Below are 13383 nucleotides of genomic sequence, written 5' to 3'. Positions count from 1 at the left end.
TCTGGGCCTTTTCCAAAAAGGATAATCTTCACAGGCATTCGCCTTCTTCATAGGCTCTGGGACTTCTCCAAAACGCGACAGCTTCACAAGCATTCGCCTTCTTCACAGGCTCTGGGCCTTTTCCAAAAAGGATAATCTTCATAGGCATTCGCCTTCTTCAGAGGCTCTGGGCCTTTTCCAAAAAGGATAATCTTCATAGGCATTCGCCTTCTTAACTGTCGGAAGAGGCGCTGCGTCGGATTCTCCGTTAGTGGCCTCAAAGAGCCCTCGACTCTCCGTCAGTCGCCTCGGAGTCAGGACCTTTTTCCCGCTCCCCTCCTTCCTCCTCTTCGCTGGAGTCGTCGGAGGACACGTCCACCGATTCCCCGGGAGTTTCCATGGGCACGGGCCTGTCCCCGTTGAAGACGGGCATGGACTCCACTACCTGCTCCCAGTCATCGCGGAGGAACAAGGGCGTAGGAGCGCCCTCCAACCTCGCCACATCGCCCCCGACCAGAGATTGGAGGACCACAGCCACATCTTCGTCGGCCAAGGCCACGGGGCTCGGATGGGGCCTCCACATCGGAAGTGAGTACTGCCGAAGTGGAGCCAGCTGGTGCTCCAGGAATTCCCTCAGCAGCGACGCGCCGGTCAGCTTCGCCGCTGCCATGTTGGCCGGCCTCAGATTCGCGTCCATCTTCTCCAACACCAGCTTGGCGCGGGGGTCCGCGAGCTCCGCTCGACCCCAATCGCTGGAGCTCATGGGTTGCTCCGTGGGCAAGATCAGCCGAGGGTGGATGCGCCTAGCGTCTGCCAAGACCCACTTGCTCCTGAAGCCCTCAATCCTTTTCCCGGGGTTCGAAATGGCAATGGCGCCAGCGTATGCGATGAAGCTCGCGCACGCGGAAGCAGGGCCGCGAGAGGTCCGGAGGTAGAAGTAGTGGCGCAGCAAGGCCATTGAGGGCTGCACCCCTACGTGAGCCTCGCAGTAATAGGTGAAGATCGCCAGGAGAAGGACGGAGTTGGGGTGGAGATGCAGAGCCTGTAGCTTATAATGGCGGAGGACAGAGAAGAAGAACTCGGAGAAGGGAGGCACTAGGCCAGCAGCAATGGCGCTTACAAAGAACGGATAGAAGGTGCTCCCTTGGCCCTCAGGGGTGGGGGAGCCGGCCTTGAACACCTTCGCCCCGTCGATGCCCTGCGCCGCCGCCATCCGGCGCAACCGGGCGAGGCTCGCCTCCGACACGTTCGGCGAGTCCAGGGCAGACGAGTACCAAGCCCCGGCCGGGGACTGATGAGGCGCCATGGCTTCCTAGGTCATGCGGTCGAAGTAGATCTGGAAATTTAGGAGGAAAGAAGGAGAGGCGCAAGAAAGGGGATCTGAGCAGCAACCGGAGAAAGCAAAAAGCAAAGCCTAGGCAGATGCCGCTCCTTTATCAACTCACGTGGTTGCTGAGGCGCTCACATCCAATCAACCGCCACGCGGCGCCCAAGGCCGCAGGCTGTTAGGGCCCACGGCGCTTCGCCCTTGCCCTTTCGCCTCCCTGCACGGCCAAGTCCGGGCGCGCTTGGGGCCCGGGGGCTACTGTCGGCGTTCTGGGAACGGGGGTCCCCAGACTTGCCTGCCTGCGGCCTGCGGCGTGTCTCAAAGGGGGGCCCAGCACGGCCCATCTTCATCAACACAGACCCAAGACCCTCGCGAGGGGCCAAGCCTCGCGGGGCGGACGACACGGAGCTTCCTCAGGCACGGCCTCATCAGGCTGGCTCGCGAGGAGGCGGAGAGATCAAGGCGGGGTACCTCACGAGGTGCCCGTGACGCAAGCCATGACGACCAAGGGTGCCAGGCGGGCGCCAGCCCGTGCAGTGTCCTCCTTTCCTCTTTGGTGCAAAGGGAGCAAGCGCAGGCGAGAGCATCAAGCAAAGGCACCCGTTTCGATGCAACAAGACCAAGACCAGTCCAACGGCAGGGAGGAAGTCATTGTGGAGCCCAAGCCAGCGTCACCACCAGAGCCTTTGGCAGGCGAGGACCAACTTTAGTCAGGATAAGTGTACCAGATGTTCCCCTTCAAAATGGCTAATTGTTGTCGCCCTTCCCGCTCAATATTTGGGAAGAGGCCCAGGGCCTTTGCCTATAAATAGGACTAGCCACCCACAGGGTAGGGAGATCGGGATCGAAATCGAGATCGGAGAGAGGATCGAGAAGAGAGAGAGAGAAGGGTGACTGAACTCCTCCTAGCAGTTCATCCCCTCAGCCAAGAACAGACCCTCGCGAGGCTGTTCTTCCTTGTATTGCTCATCATCATCAGCCCAAGAGGCAATCCACCACACCACACACTGGAGTAGGGTATTACACCACAACGGTGGCCCGAACTAGTATAAACCCTGTGTCTCTTGTGTGGTTCTTTCCATAGCTTAGATCTTAGCGAGGCGAAGGGGTGCAGGTAGGTAGAAGGCGAAATCTCCGCGCGCACCCCAGTGTTCGAACCTCAAGGGTCTGCCGGAACCTGAAATCCGACATCCTCAACATGGGAGCGCCCCCAGGGCTGCATTATTCCCAGGCCGCGTGGGTCCGTCCCTGCGGCATGTATCCCTTTTATTTCATGTTGTTAGCTTTTGCGTTTATTTCCGGCTATGCGTTCGACCCAGGGGCATGTATCCCTTTTGCGTTTATTTCCGGCTATGCGTTCGACCCACCATGCTTGATTATTTGATGCCGGTCCACGGCACCTCTTCTTCTCCATGCCGACCACTTGCACGTTAAAGGGGGGTACCTGAGCATCGCGACTCAGGGCTCTTACTGGCTCTCCAGCCCTCACCCTCTGGCCTTGTCCACGGCATCGCGACCTGGCATACCAGCGACGGTTGAGACCAGCTCGAGGGCCGGGACCCGAGGATGTAGAGTGCCGGCATCTAACCAAATTTCGGATGCGTGAGGAGGCGCTGTGAAGATTATCCTTTTTGGAAAAGGCCCAGAGCCTGTGAAGAAGGCGAATGCGTGTGAAGATTATCCTTTTTGGAAAAGGCCTAGAGCCTGTGAAGAAGGCGAATGCCTGTGAAGATTATCCTTTTCGGAAAAGGCCCAGAGCCTGTGAAGAAGGCGAATGCCTTTGAAGATTATCCTTTTTGGAAAAGGCCCAGAGCCTGTGAAGAAGGCGAATGCCTGTGAAGATTATCCTTTTCGGAAAAGGCCCAGAGCCTGTGAAGAAGGCAAATGCCTGTGAAGATTATCCTTTTTGGAAAAGGCCCAGAGCCTGTGAAGAAGGCGAATGCCTGTGAAGCTGTCGCATTTTGGAAAGGGCCCGGAGCCTGTGAAGAGGGAAAATGCCCGTGAAGCCTGCTTCCCCCAAGAAAGGCCCGGAGCCTGTGAAGAAGGCCAACGCCTGTGATGCTCGCCGCCCGTGACACTCTCACGTAATAATGAGTTGGGGCTGTACACGCCCCGGAGTCTCAGGAGCGCCGGCCTCAGGCCCTGGGGCTCCCTCCCACGCCCAGTGGCAGCACTTAGCTCCGTGCTGGTGAGAAGACGTGGAAGACTAGATTAGGTGCCGGACGCGGCTTTTTCATTTGCTTTCTGCAGTTGGCTTGTTCATTCTCATTCGAAGTTTTATTGAAGCTGTTGCCGTCTTTGGCTTGTGGTTCTTCTACTTTTCACTCTCCTGCCTCGATTTCTCTTATGCAAGGCCTCGCGAGGGGGCAGCCGAGCGCCCTCGCGAGTGTTCCTGTCCTAGTCGTTCAAAGGTTTCGTGACCTGGGTCCATTACAGGAGCACCCCTCCAGGCCGTGCCCCACGAGCACCGCGACACGAACACAGGGCCTGGGTCGGTCGCCCCCCACGGCTGGGGCCGGGAACTATCCACGCGCAGGCACGTAGCCGGATGGCACGATAACGGAAGCAAAGCGATGATTAACAGCAATAACCCAAACACGGCCCCGCGGGGCTCCACGCTACTGTCTTTTTACACAGGAAAAAGGAAAAGAAAGAACAAATCAGGCGCATCTCGCCTCACACCGGCCTGCAGGGAAGACTCGAGCTGCCTCCGGGGCTCAGGCAGACTCCCTCTCATGCTTCACCGAGTCGCGATGGCGGGCAGACACGCTACCACCTCCCAAGCAGGTACGATGGCGCGGAGGCTGACCACGGCCACCGCTAGAAGAGTCACCGCCTGAAGAAGAACCGGTGAAGCTTGGGGAACCCTGAGCGCCGCCAATCACGCGAGCGCTGTCCTCTCCGTCATCGCCGGGGCTGGGTTCCCGGTCGCGGTCATCGTTCTCAGGGCAGCAACTGCGCGGCGACCATCATCTCCAAACACCCTCACGTAGAGGGTGGCATCGCCGTCAAACTTGAAGTGCAGGGTGCACCGACGGCTCAGGCCACGCGCGCGGGCAAACGTCTGCCAACCGTGGGTCAAGGCCAGGCTCCCGGCTACTGAGACCTCCAGTGAAGCCCATGAGACCCGGCTGCAGCAGTCATCTGCCTGAAGCCAGAGGCCACCCAGGGCGCCGGCCGGGAGCTCGCCGAGGAGGAAGCAAGGAAGTTGAAGCCGGGTGCTAGTCGGCTCCGCTGACCACACAACGAGCTCCGGCAGCACCTCTGCAGCGCGAAAGCGCGGCCTAGGGGAACGCGCGACCGAAGTGCGCCCCCCGGCCGCAGCAGGCCGCCTGTCACCGTGCTGGAAATCGTCTCCACAGCCGCAGGGAACTGCCGTGGTGGCCACAAGATGTTTGTGAGGGCGCCCTCGGCCGCGCTTGGGCGGGGGAGAGGTAGGCTCAACCTGGCGAGCTTTCCCCTTCTTTGCGGCCGAGAACCTCCTCGACGGGGCCATGAAGAAGAAGGAGAAGCAAGGGGGGATGAACTGGAAGGGCGGGCGCCGATCCGTACTTATAACCGGCGAGGGCCAACCGTCGGCCCCCATGATCGTAGGTAATCATGACCCTCTTTGCACGCAGGGACTTGTCCAATCCATGCAGTTGCCGAGGGGCCGTGGGGAAGTGGAGACGCCCACGTCCAATAAACCGCCACACGGCGCCCAAGGCCGCAGGCTGTTAGGTCCCGCGGCGCTTCGCTCTTGCCCTTTCGCCTCCCTGCACGGCCAAGTCCGGGCGCGCCTTGGGCCCGGGGGCTACTGTCGGCGTTCTGGGAACGGGGGTCCCCAGACTTGCCTGCCTGCGGCCTGCGGCGTGGCTCAAAAGGGGGCCCAGCACGGCCCATCTTCATCAATATAGACCCAAGACCCTCGAGAGGGCCAAGCCTCACGGGGCGGACGACACGGAGCTTCCTCAGGCACGGCCTCATCAGGCTGGCACGCGAGGAGGCGGAGAGATCAAGGAAGGGCTACCTCACGAGGTGCCCGTGACGCAAGCCATGACGACCAAGGGTGCCAGGCGGGCGCCAACCCGTGCAGTGTCCTCCTTTCCTCTTTGGTGCAAAGGGAGCAAGCGCAGGCGAGAGCATCAAGCAAAGGCACCCGTTTCAGTGCAACGATACCAAGACCAGTCCAACGGCAGGGACGAAGTCATTGTGGAGCCCAAGACAGCGTCACCACCAGAGCCTTTGGCAGGCGAGGACCAACTTTAGTCAGGATAAGTGTACCAGATGTTCCCCTTCAAAATGGCCAATTGTTGTCGCCCTTCCCGCTCAATATTTGGGATGAGGCCCAGGGCCTTTGCCTATAAATAGGACTAGCCACCCACAGGGTAGGGAGATCGGGATCGAAATCGAGATCGGAGAGAGGATCGAGAAGAGAGAGAGAGAGAGAAGGGTGACTGAACTCCTCCTAGTAGTTCATCCCCTCAGCCAAGAACAGACCCTCGCGAGGCTGTTCTTCCTTGTATTGCTCATCATCATCAGCCCAAGAGGCAATCCACCACACCACACACTGGAGTAGGGTATTACACCACAACGGTGGCCCGAACCAGTATAAACCCTGTGTCTCTTGTGCTGTTCTTTCCATAGCGTAGATCTTAGCGAGGCGGAGGGGTGCAGGTAGGTAGAAGGCGAAATCTCCGCGCGCACCCCAGTGTTCGAACCTCAAGGGTCTGCCGGAACCCGAAATCCGACAGCACATGGTCGGTAAAATGTGCAATTAAATTTGTGCAGTTCCACTGGGATGAAGAAATGTTAGCGGTGTGAGATTTAAGTGTAACTGCAAAAACACAATTCATGGGAAATAAAGCAAGACAGAAGCACTTCATAAAATGGTGGTTGCATTGCTTCAATTTATCGATGGCACTAGACCATTAGTTATTAGTGACATTAGGTGGCATTGCTTAATGCTTCATGTGATTTTACATGAACGGTAGCGATATGGGCATAGGGACAGCCAGGGCATAAAGTGGTGAGGCAGATGTGGTTGCCGAGAGCGGCAAACACTCAGGCAGCATGTCTGCATTTGTCCTTTTTATCTCCTCGGCGACATTTTCCTATGTGAGCACAGGAAATCTAGACCTACTCATTCTCATTTGCGTTGTCCCCCAACACCCGTCACTTTCTTTCCTTTTTCAACCAAGAGATAGGTCCACTTCCCCCACCCTTCGCCATCCACCATGCTTTCTTCGTCTTTTCAACCAAGAGACCGGTTGGGTAGCCAGTATCTACTACTTTCCCCCGTTTCCTCTTAGAACCAAGTCCTAGATTCATGCTACAGCTTTCCCACTTTCTTCCCTGTTTGAACCAACTCTTAGAGTCGAATGTATGAACTAGCTTTACCTCTAATAATAGTAAAAGTCTAGGTGGCTTTGGAATAGCGGACGGAAGTAGAAAAAGATCCACGCGATGCCAAGTGGGGAGCTGGGGCAGTAGAGCAAGGCAAGTTTCGAAGGAATATATACCTGAGGGTCGTCGGCATGTGGGAAATACGGCGTCAGGAGGCCGCATCTTGGACACAATACCGCAGGGAGGAAGAAGGGGTCGGAGGCCCTCCGGAGCTGGCGCTCTCTCGGAGAGAACGGCACAGCAGCCGATCGGGGCGTGCGGGCAGCCGTTGGTCTCCTCCCTCGCCGCCGACGACAGCGGTCGAGGTTGTCCCGGTCCCAGTCGAGGTTGTCCGGCTGGATTTGTGACCAGCCGTGAGATGAGAGAGAGTGTGGCCACCTATGTCTTGCTTAGATCTGGAGAGCATGAGAGAGTGAACGAGAGGAACCCTAGTAAAGCAAGCGCTAAGGCTCGTGCTTATATATATATATAGTGGAGTGATTTTGTTGTACCAGCTTTAAAAAAATGCGCTCCTACGTGTACCCGCGAGTGGGTGTGAGGGAACTAGTGCGTGCGTGCACCGCTTCTCTTCGTGAGAGTACAATATACTATGCCCAAAGAACATTCTCCACAAGAGTAATAGTATAAGTGTGTGATGTGTGAGCTAAAATAAAATGTGCGCGACGTCTTTTGTTTTTTAGAAGTTCTAAGCATAGGGTGTGAAGAGCACATATGTGTGTGACGTCTACCTGCAGATAGATGGTGGGTGCAAGAGGACTCGGGAGGGTGCGTGTGCGTGAGAGAGAGGGGGCACGTATCAATGCAATGCATGTGTCCGTAAATCATTATCCGACAAACATTCGCCACAAGCCTTTTCCCGACGAACGCCGTAAGAACCTTTAGATCGGCATCCGACAGTGTTAGTTTTGCCATGTCATTTAACAGAACAACCACTCCTCCTACACACAAATCTTCCATGTGAGTGTTAGCAACTGTCGTGTTAGCAACGCCGTAAGAACCGTTAGATCGGCATCTGACAGTGTTAGTTTTGCCATGTCATTTAATAGAACAACCACTCCTCCTACACACAAATCTTCCACGTGAGTGTTAGCAACTGTCGTATGCTCCCCCCGTTCCAAAATGTAGTGCATATAACTTTATTGAAAATTCGAACCTCGCAAACTTTTACCGAGTTTTCGTGTACCAAATTGCACATGTAGAATACCCTGTATATATCATTTCATTCATCTTCGAGAGGTAACTATAAATATGGGGGAGGAGTCTACAAAGAAATACCATGTATCACCTGCAGCAATTTCAACCATCCTTCGGTGTGGAGGAATATCATAGGAACTCTATATGATATGATTTTTATATGATTTTTTCCTTTAGAGCCAATTGGTTCATAGGAATAGATTCATATACTCCACATTTCAAAGGAAATAAACATGATATCATTTCTATAGCTTTAGAGCCACTTGGTTCATATGAATGGATTCTTATACTCCCATAATTTCAAAGGAAAATAAACATTAGCGTATATTCAATAGAAAAGTTCCTATGATGTGAACCAAATTACATCTCTTTTCTAATCCCTCCTCATAGGAATTGAGATACATGGCATCTCTAGATTCAATAGAAAAGTTCCTATGATGTCAACCAAATGACATCTCTTTTCCAATCCCTACTCATAGGAATTGAGATACTCCATGTCATCTCTTTCCCTACAACTTCCATGTATACATCTTCTATTCCTAAATAGCTAGTACAACCCACTAGTAGCTTTTTTCCAAGACATGCAACTATGGCACAAGAACTATATAGTGTGCGAATAATTTGAAAGATGGCCACTGGATGAAGCTAATCCGACAGTGCAGAGATGGCAAATCCGAGCACTACTGGCCGTTGGATATCATCAACATTCCAACAGATCTGCCACATGTACAATTTAGAGGACTCCATGGTTGAACTTAAGCATAATGAGCAAACCTCAAAACACAAGCACTTCTCCCTTGTTCTAGAATCTTCCGTATCATAATTGATCTTTTTTTCTAAATGAATTGCCATTATTTGTTTTCTACTTTATGCTTTACAATGCACAACCCCATGAATCTTAACATTTTTATAAAACTAATTGATTTTGAATGAGATGAACTATAAGAACTAAACGAACATCTACATCATGCATATATGACTCAAAGCTTTACATGCTATAGTGTGTATTTATTCATAATTTGGTTTTGAAATCTCATGCGTTCAATGCATGTGTACCTTACTAGTTTTGAGTAGAGTAGCAAATTTCACGCGGCCCCGGGTATATCAAAATGCAGGGCCCATGCATCATTGCCTTTCGGTCGAACCTACGTCCACAATTTTTTGTACGTACTATATCTCCACTAGTCCCCGAACCCAAAATGTTGCCTCATTCCCCTAAAACCATGCGGCCCATAGATATTTAAGGCGTCGACTCAAACTCAATTCCTCTCCCTTTTACTACGACGTGGCCCCGCACGCCCTAGTAGTACTCCTACAAACACTACCGCTGCACGCCTCATCGGTTTTCTTCAATAGGACGAGGGAGAAGCCGATTTGTAGTGGAGGCGCTTTCAAAAAAAGATCTGTAGTGGAGACCCCTACCCTAGGGTGCCCTAGGTAGCTGCCACATGCATCATTAGTTTTCTATTTTCTTTATGCTCTTGCGCCCTAGAGTGAAATGATGGTTGCTTCGTCCGTCCAGCTTAATGCGGGAAAGGTGGGGCTTTGTGATTTGACCCCTCATCGCTCATTTTCTACTACTGCGGCGCTACGACTGGGGTGCCTGCAATTCCAACCGCTGCTCCGAACTGTAATTTGGTGCATCACACATGGAACAAGATGGTGGATGAGCCACATGTCGGCCAAAGGGGTCCTATTAAGTGTTTCTCCATTTCGTGTGCGGACTGACCCTGCTTGAGTCGCTACGCCAACATGACAAGTGCAACTACCACTTGGTTTTGCTCATTGGTGAATCCCGACTATATTGATCTAAAAAGATACGTACTAAACTACCCTCTCCGTATCGGTTTTTTAGACGTCTCGGTTTATAGGGCATGCACATAGTTCTAGGTCATCCATTTGACTAACTAAATCTGAGTTACTATGTCACAAAAAGTATATCATTGGATTATTAAGCGGATGTAGTTTCTACACATATACTGTTCATCACATATATAGCCAGTTAAATTCTCAACCTAGAACGACGTGCATGCCATGTAAACCGATATGGAGGAAGTATAGTAGTAAAAATGAGGTGATTTTGCCGAGCGATCGGCGGGGGAGCATGGCCTGTCATGCGGTCCCACGTGTCATGATGTACCAAGGTGATGCACGTGTCCCTCTTGAGGCAGAAGCAATACTACGTGGTTTGAGATGATGGCGAACCGAAGTGTGAAATAATGGTTTCTTCGTCCGTCTAGGAAGGTGCGGCATTGTGATTGGACGTCTCATTGCTCATTACTACTACTGGGGCGGTACGACTGGGGTGCGTCCCCCTGCTGTTCTGCACTGTTATTTGGTGCTTGACACGTCGACCAGGTTGCTATATGTCCCACATGTCGGCGATAGGAAGTACATAATTCATGAAAGCGAGTGTCGACGGAGGAGTTCAAGACACGGCTTGGGTTTTTGCTGCTTCGCGCGATCCCTCGATACAAACCCAGACTAAAAAAGGCGAGGATGGGTCTTTTCCCGCGCGGCAGGTAGGGGAGTTTGGCATAATCTGTTCGAGGCAAGGAGGCAGTAAGGGAAACAAGCAAATAAAGGTTGAGCAACTTAGTTTTGGGAAAATCTGATTTCACGGAGTACGTACCCACTAGGGTTTATAGGGCTCATCTAAAAAAACATTTGTTTTTACGTTTTATAAGTCTCAATTCTACTACTAGTAGTAGTACCATCACATGTTGGATTTCGAGGTGCGTTAGATCACCCGATGCAAGTAGTGTCAAGAGAAAACTCACCAATGCATGTAGAAGTTCATGGAAATTTAGTGGTCATTCATGCATTTGTTCTAATTAATGCCTCGGTAAACATAACTTCTTAAGAAAAACGAGCGTACTAATTACTTCTGCAAACTACGAGTACGAAATTAATTCGACCACTCACCGTCTACCTTGGTTGGAGAGATTTTGAAATTGAGCCATCAACTGGAAAGGAGGGAGTAGTAACTTTTGTCTCAATTACTATTTGTGGCCTTGTATAGATGCAAAATGTATTTTTTTATAGTGGCCTTGTATAAGTAAATGGAGGGAGTACTAAAGAACATATATATTCCAAACAATATGATAATCTCTCTAACCAAGGAAGTAGGGACGAGGAGTAAATGGAGAGAGTAGTAAAATTTTCTCCTCGTCCTGCGAGCCACCGCGCGCGTGGGCGAGGGAGCGGGCGTAAGGCGTACAATACTACTACTAGTAAGCAAGCTGCACCTCATCCTGCGAGCCACCGCGCCGGTGGGTGGGGGAGACGGCGTACTAAGCAAGCTTCTCCTCATTCTACGAGTTGACGGGGCACATCAAAAGTACTCCAGAGTATAGAGCCTTGCCTCTAAGATAGGCCCCACATGGTTTGCCTCTTTTTTAAGATAACGCGTCAGGTCGCAATTTGTTTGTTCACCCGTGGTAGACGATCCTCCATCCACAAAGTGGACAACCAGTACATGGTCAAATTACCACGTGGGCTGCCTTTTCGTATAGAAATGAGCTCCACCTTGTACCCACGCGGGTGTGGTTGAGAAAGAGACAGGAGTACGTGCGTCGTGCGTGCACCTCTTCTCTTTGTGCACGTCACCCACCTACGTGGGTGTGTGTGAGAGATACAAACCTAGACAAATGGCTTGTGTGGAATAACTACTCTTTGTAAGCCATTGTAAGAGTGGAAAAAATGGTGAAGGAGGAGATAGGGGAGCGGCGAAGGTGTGCGATTCTTGGCCGATGTTTGGCCTCGTTTAAATAGGAGATTAAATAGACGGAAGACAAGAGGAGATCGGCCGGCGTTGCGTTTAATTCCGGCCCGGTCATGAACAGACATGTGTCCAGAGTGGGTTTCTCGGCTTCCACACGGGAGGGTTTCATGGAGGCGTTTGAATGCGGCAGGGAAGCGTATTCAGTCGGGCGTACAGAGAGTGGCGCCCTCGACTCTGACGTAGGACACCGCGCCGTTCTTCCACTGACATGTGGGCTCTTTGGGTACATGGCCTGCATGTCAGTGACCTAACGCAGGCAGCGCACAGCAGAGGAACCTTTGGTGGGCTAGGGCGGTCAGAAGCGGGCATTTCATAAACCGATGATTGTTCATTGAGTGTGACGTCATCCTTTTCATGTAGATAAGCCTACTATGTTGATAGCTCGTTCGATACGTTGTGATTCATAAAGACCGCTACAAACATCAATGTTCTGCTTATCACAGATAAGATTGATTAATACCTGTAACAATCCATGTCCTTAACAAAGGGTGGATGCACGTATAGGTTGAGCGTGTGTCTTGCGTCGTGTGTTGTGTGCATGCAGGCGTGCAAGTGTTGCGTGCGTGCAAGGGTATGTCTCAGTGTTGCATGCATGTGTGCATACGTGCGTGTGTTCATGAGTGCACGTGTACGTGTCAGTGTTGCACGCCTGCATGCGTGCGTATGTTCGTTATGTGTATGTGTAAGTGTTGCACGCCTGCATGCGTGTGTGTCTTGCGTGCGTGCATGTGTACGTGCGGGGTGAGGCTACACGTCAGTCGACTGACTTTTTCATCTCTGGTCATTAGATTTTCCAGCCGTTGGATACGAAATCAAGGGCCTGCAGTTTATCATCAAACTCCACCCCCTGAGCCGCCAGCCACCACCGGCCGAACCACCGGCCCCCGCCGCCCACGGCCGGCCCACGGCGCGACGCCACCCCTCCCGCCCTGAAACCACTCCCCACCGCCGGTCCACCGCCGCACCGGCCATCCCTCTAGGCCCCCCTGCGCCGATCTTTTTCTCCGGCAATCCCCACCCCACCTCCCAATAAATGCGCCCCCACCGCCGGCGACTGCCAACCAGAGGTGTCACGACTTCGAGTACCCACCAACCACTAATTTATTACCATTTATGTCATTCATATACACGCTGAAGGGTGGCCCTATGGTAATGTGCGCTGCTGAATGTGGACCATTTGGCTGGTCAATTGATCGTGTCATCAAGAAATTACGGAGCTGTATGGTGAGCCAGTGACCGTATGATCACCCTAAAATGTATTTTCCTAACATAGTACAGACTCAAACTACCATTTCTTTCTTTCATATACAGGCTGACAGGTGGGCCCCACGGTTACGCGCCCCGATGGTGCAACACTAGTTACGCCACGTGGAACGTTTGACTGGTCAATTGATTGTGTCATCAACAAAATAAGGAGTTGTACGGGTGAGCCAGTGAACGTATAATCATGACATGTCTTTTTTTAACACGGTACAGACGCAAGGGCTCATATATACGCGCAAGCACTCACCGCTATAAGTGCACACACGCACACCCTACCACTATGAGCACCTTCGAGAGAGTGAGCCAGCATATGATCTTGAGATTTTACGAAGTCACCATAGGCGCCTCGTAGTCGAGTGGAACGTCTCCTCCCACTGAACGCACATCGCCGAAAAATACTGAAATTAACCGAGGATAAATGCGAGCACCGGGACTTTAACCCTGGTGGGCT

The sequence above is a fragment of the Triticum urartu genome, chromosome 2A (genome assembly GCF_056163025.1).
Source record: "Triticum urartu cultivar PI428250 chromosome 2A, HENAU_Tu73, whole genome shotgun sequence".
Classification (NCBI taxonomy): Eukaryota; Viridiplantae; Streptophyta; class Magnoliopsida; order Poales; family Poaceae; genus Triticum; species Triticum urartu.
The sequence above is the reverse complement of the archived record's forward strand: the minus strand, read 5'-3'. Positions refer to the sequence as shown.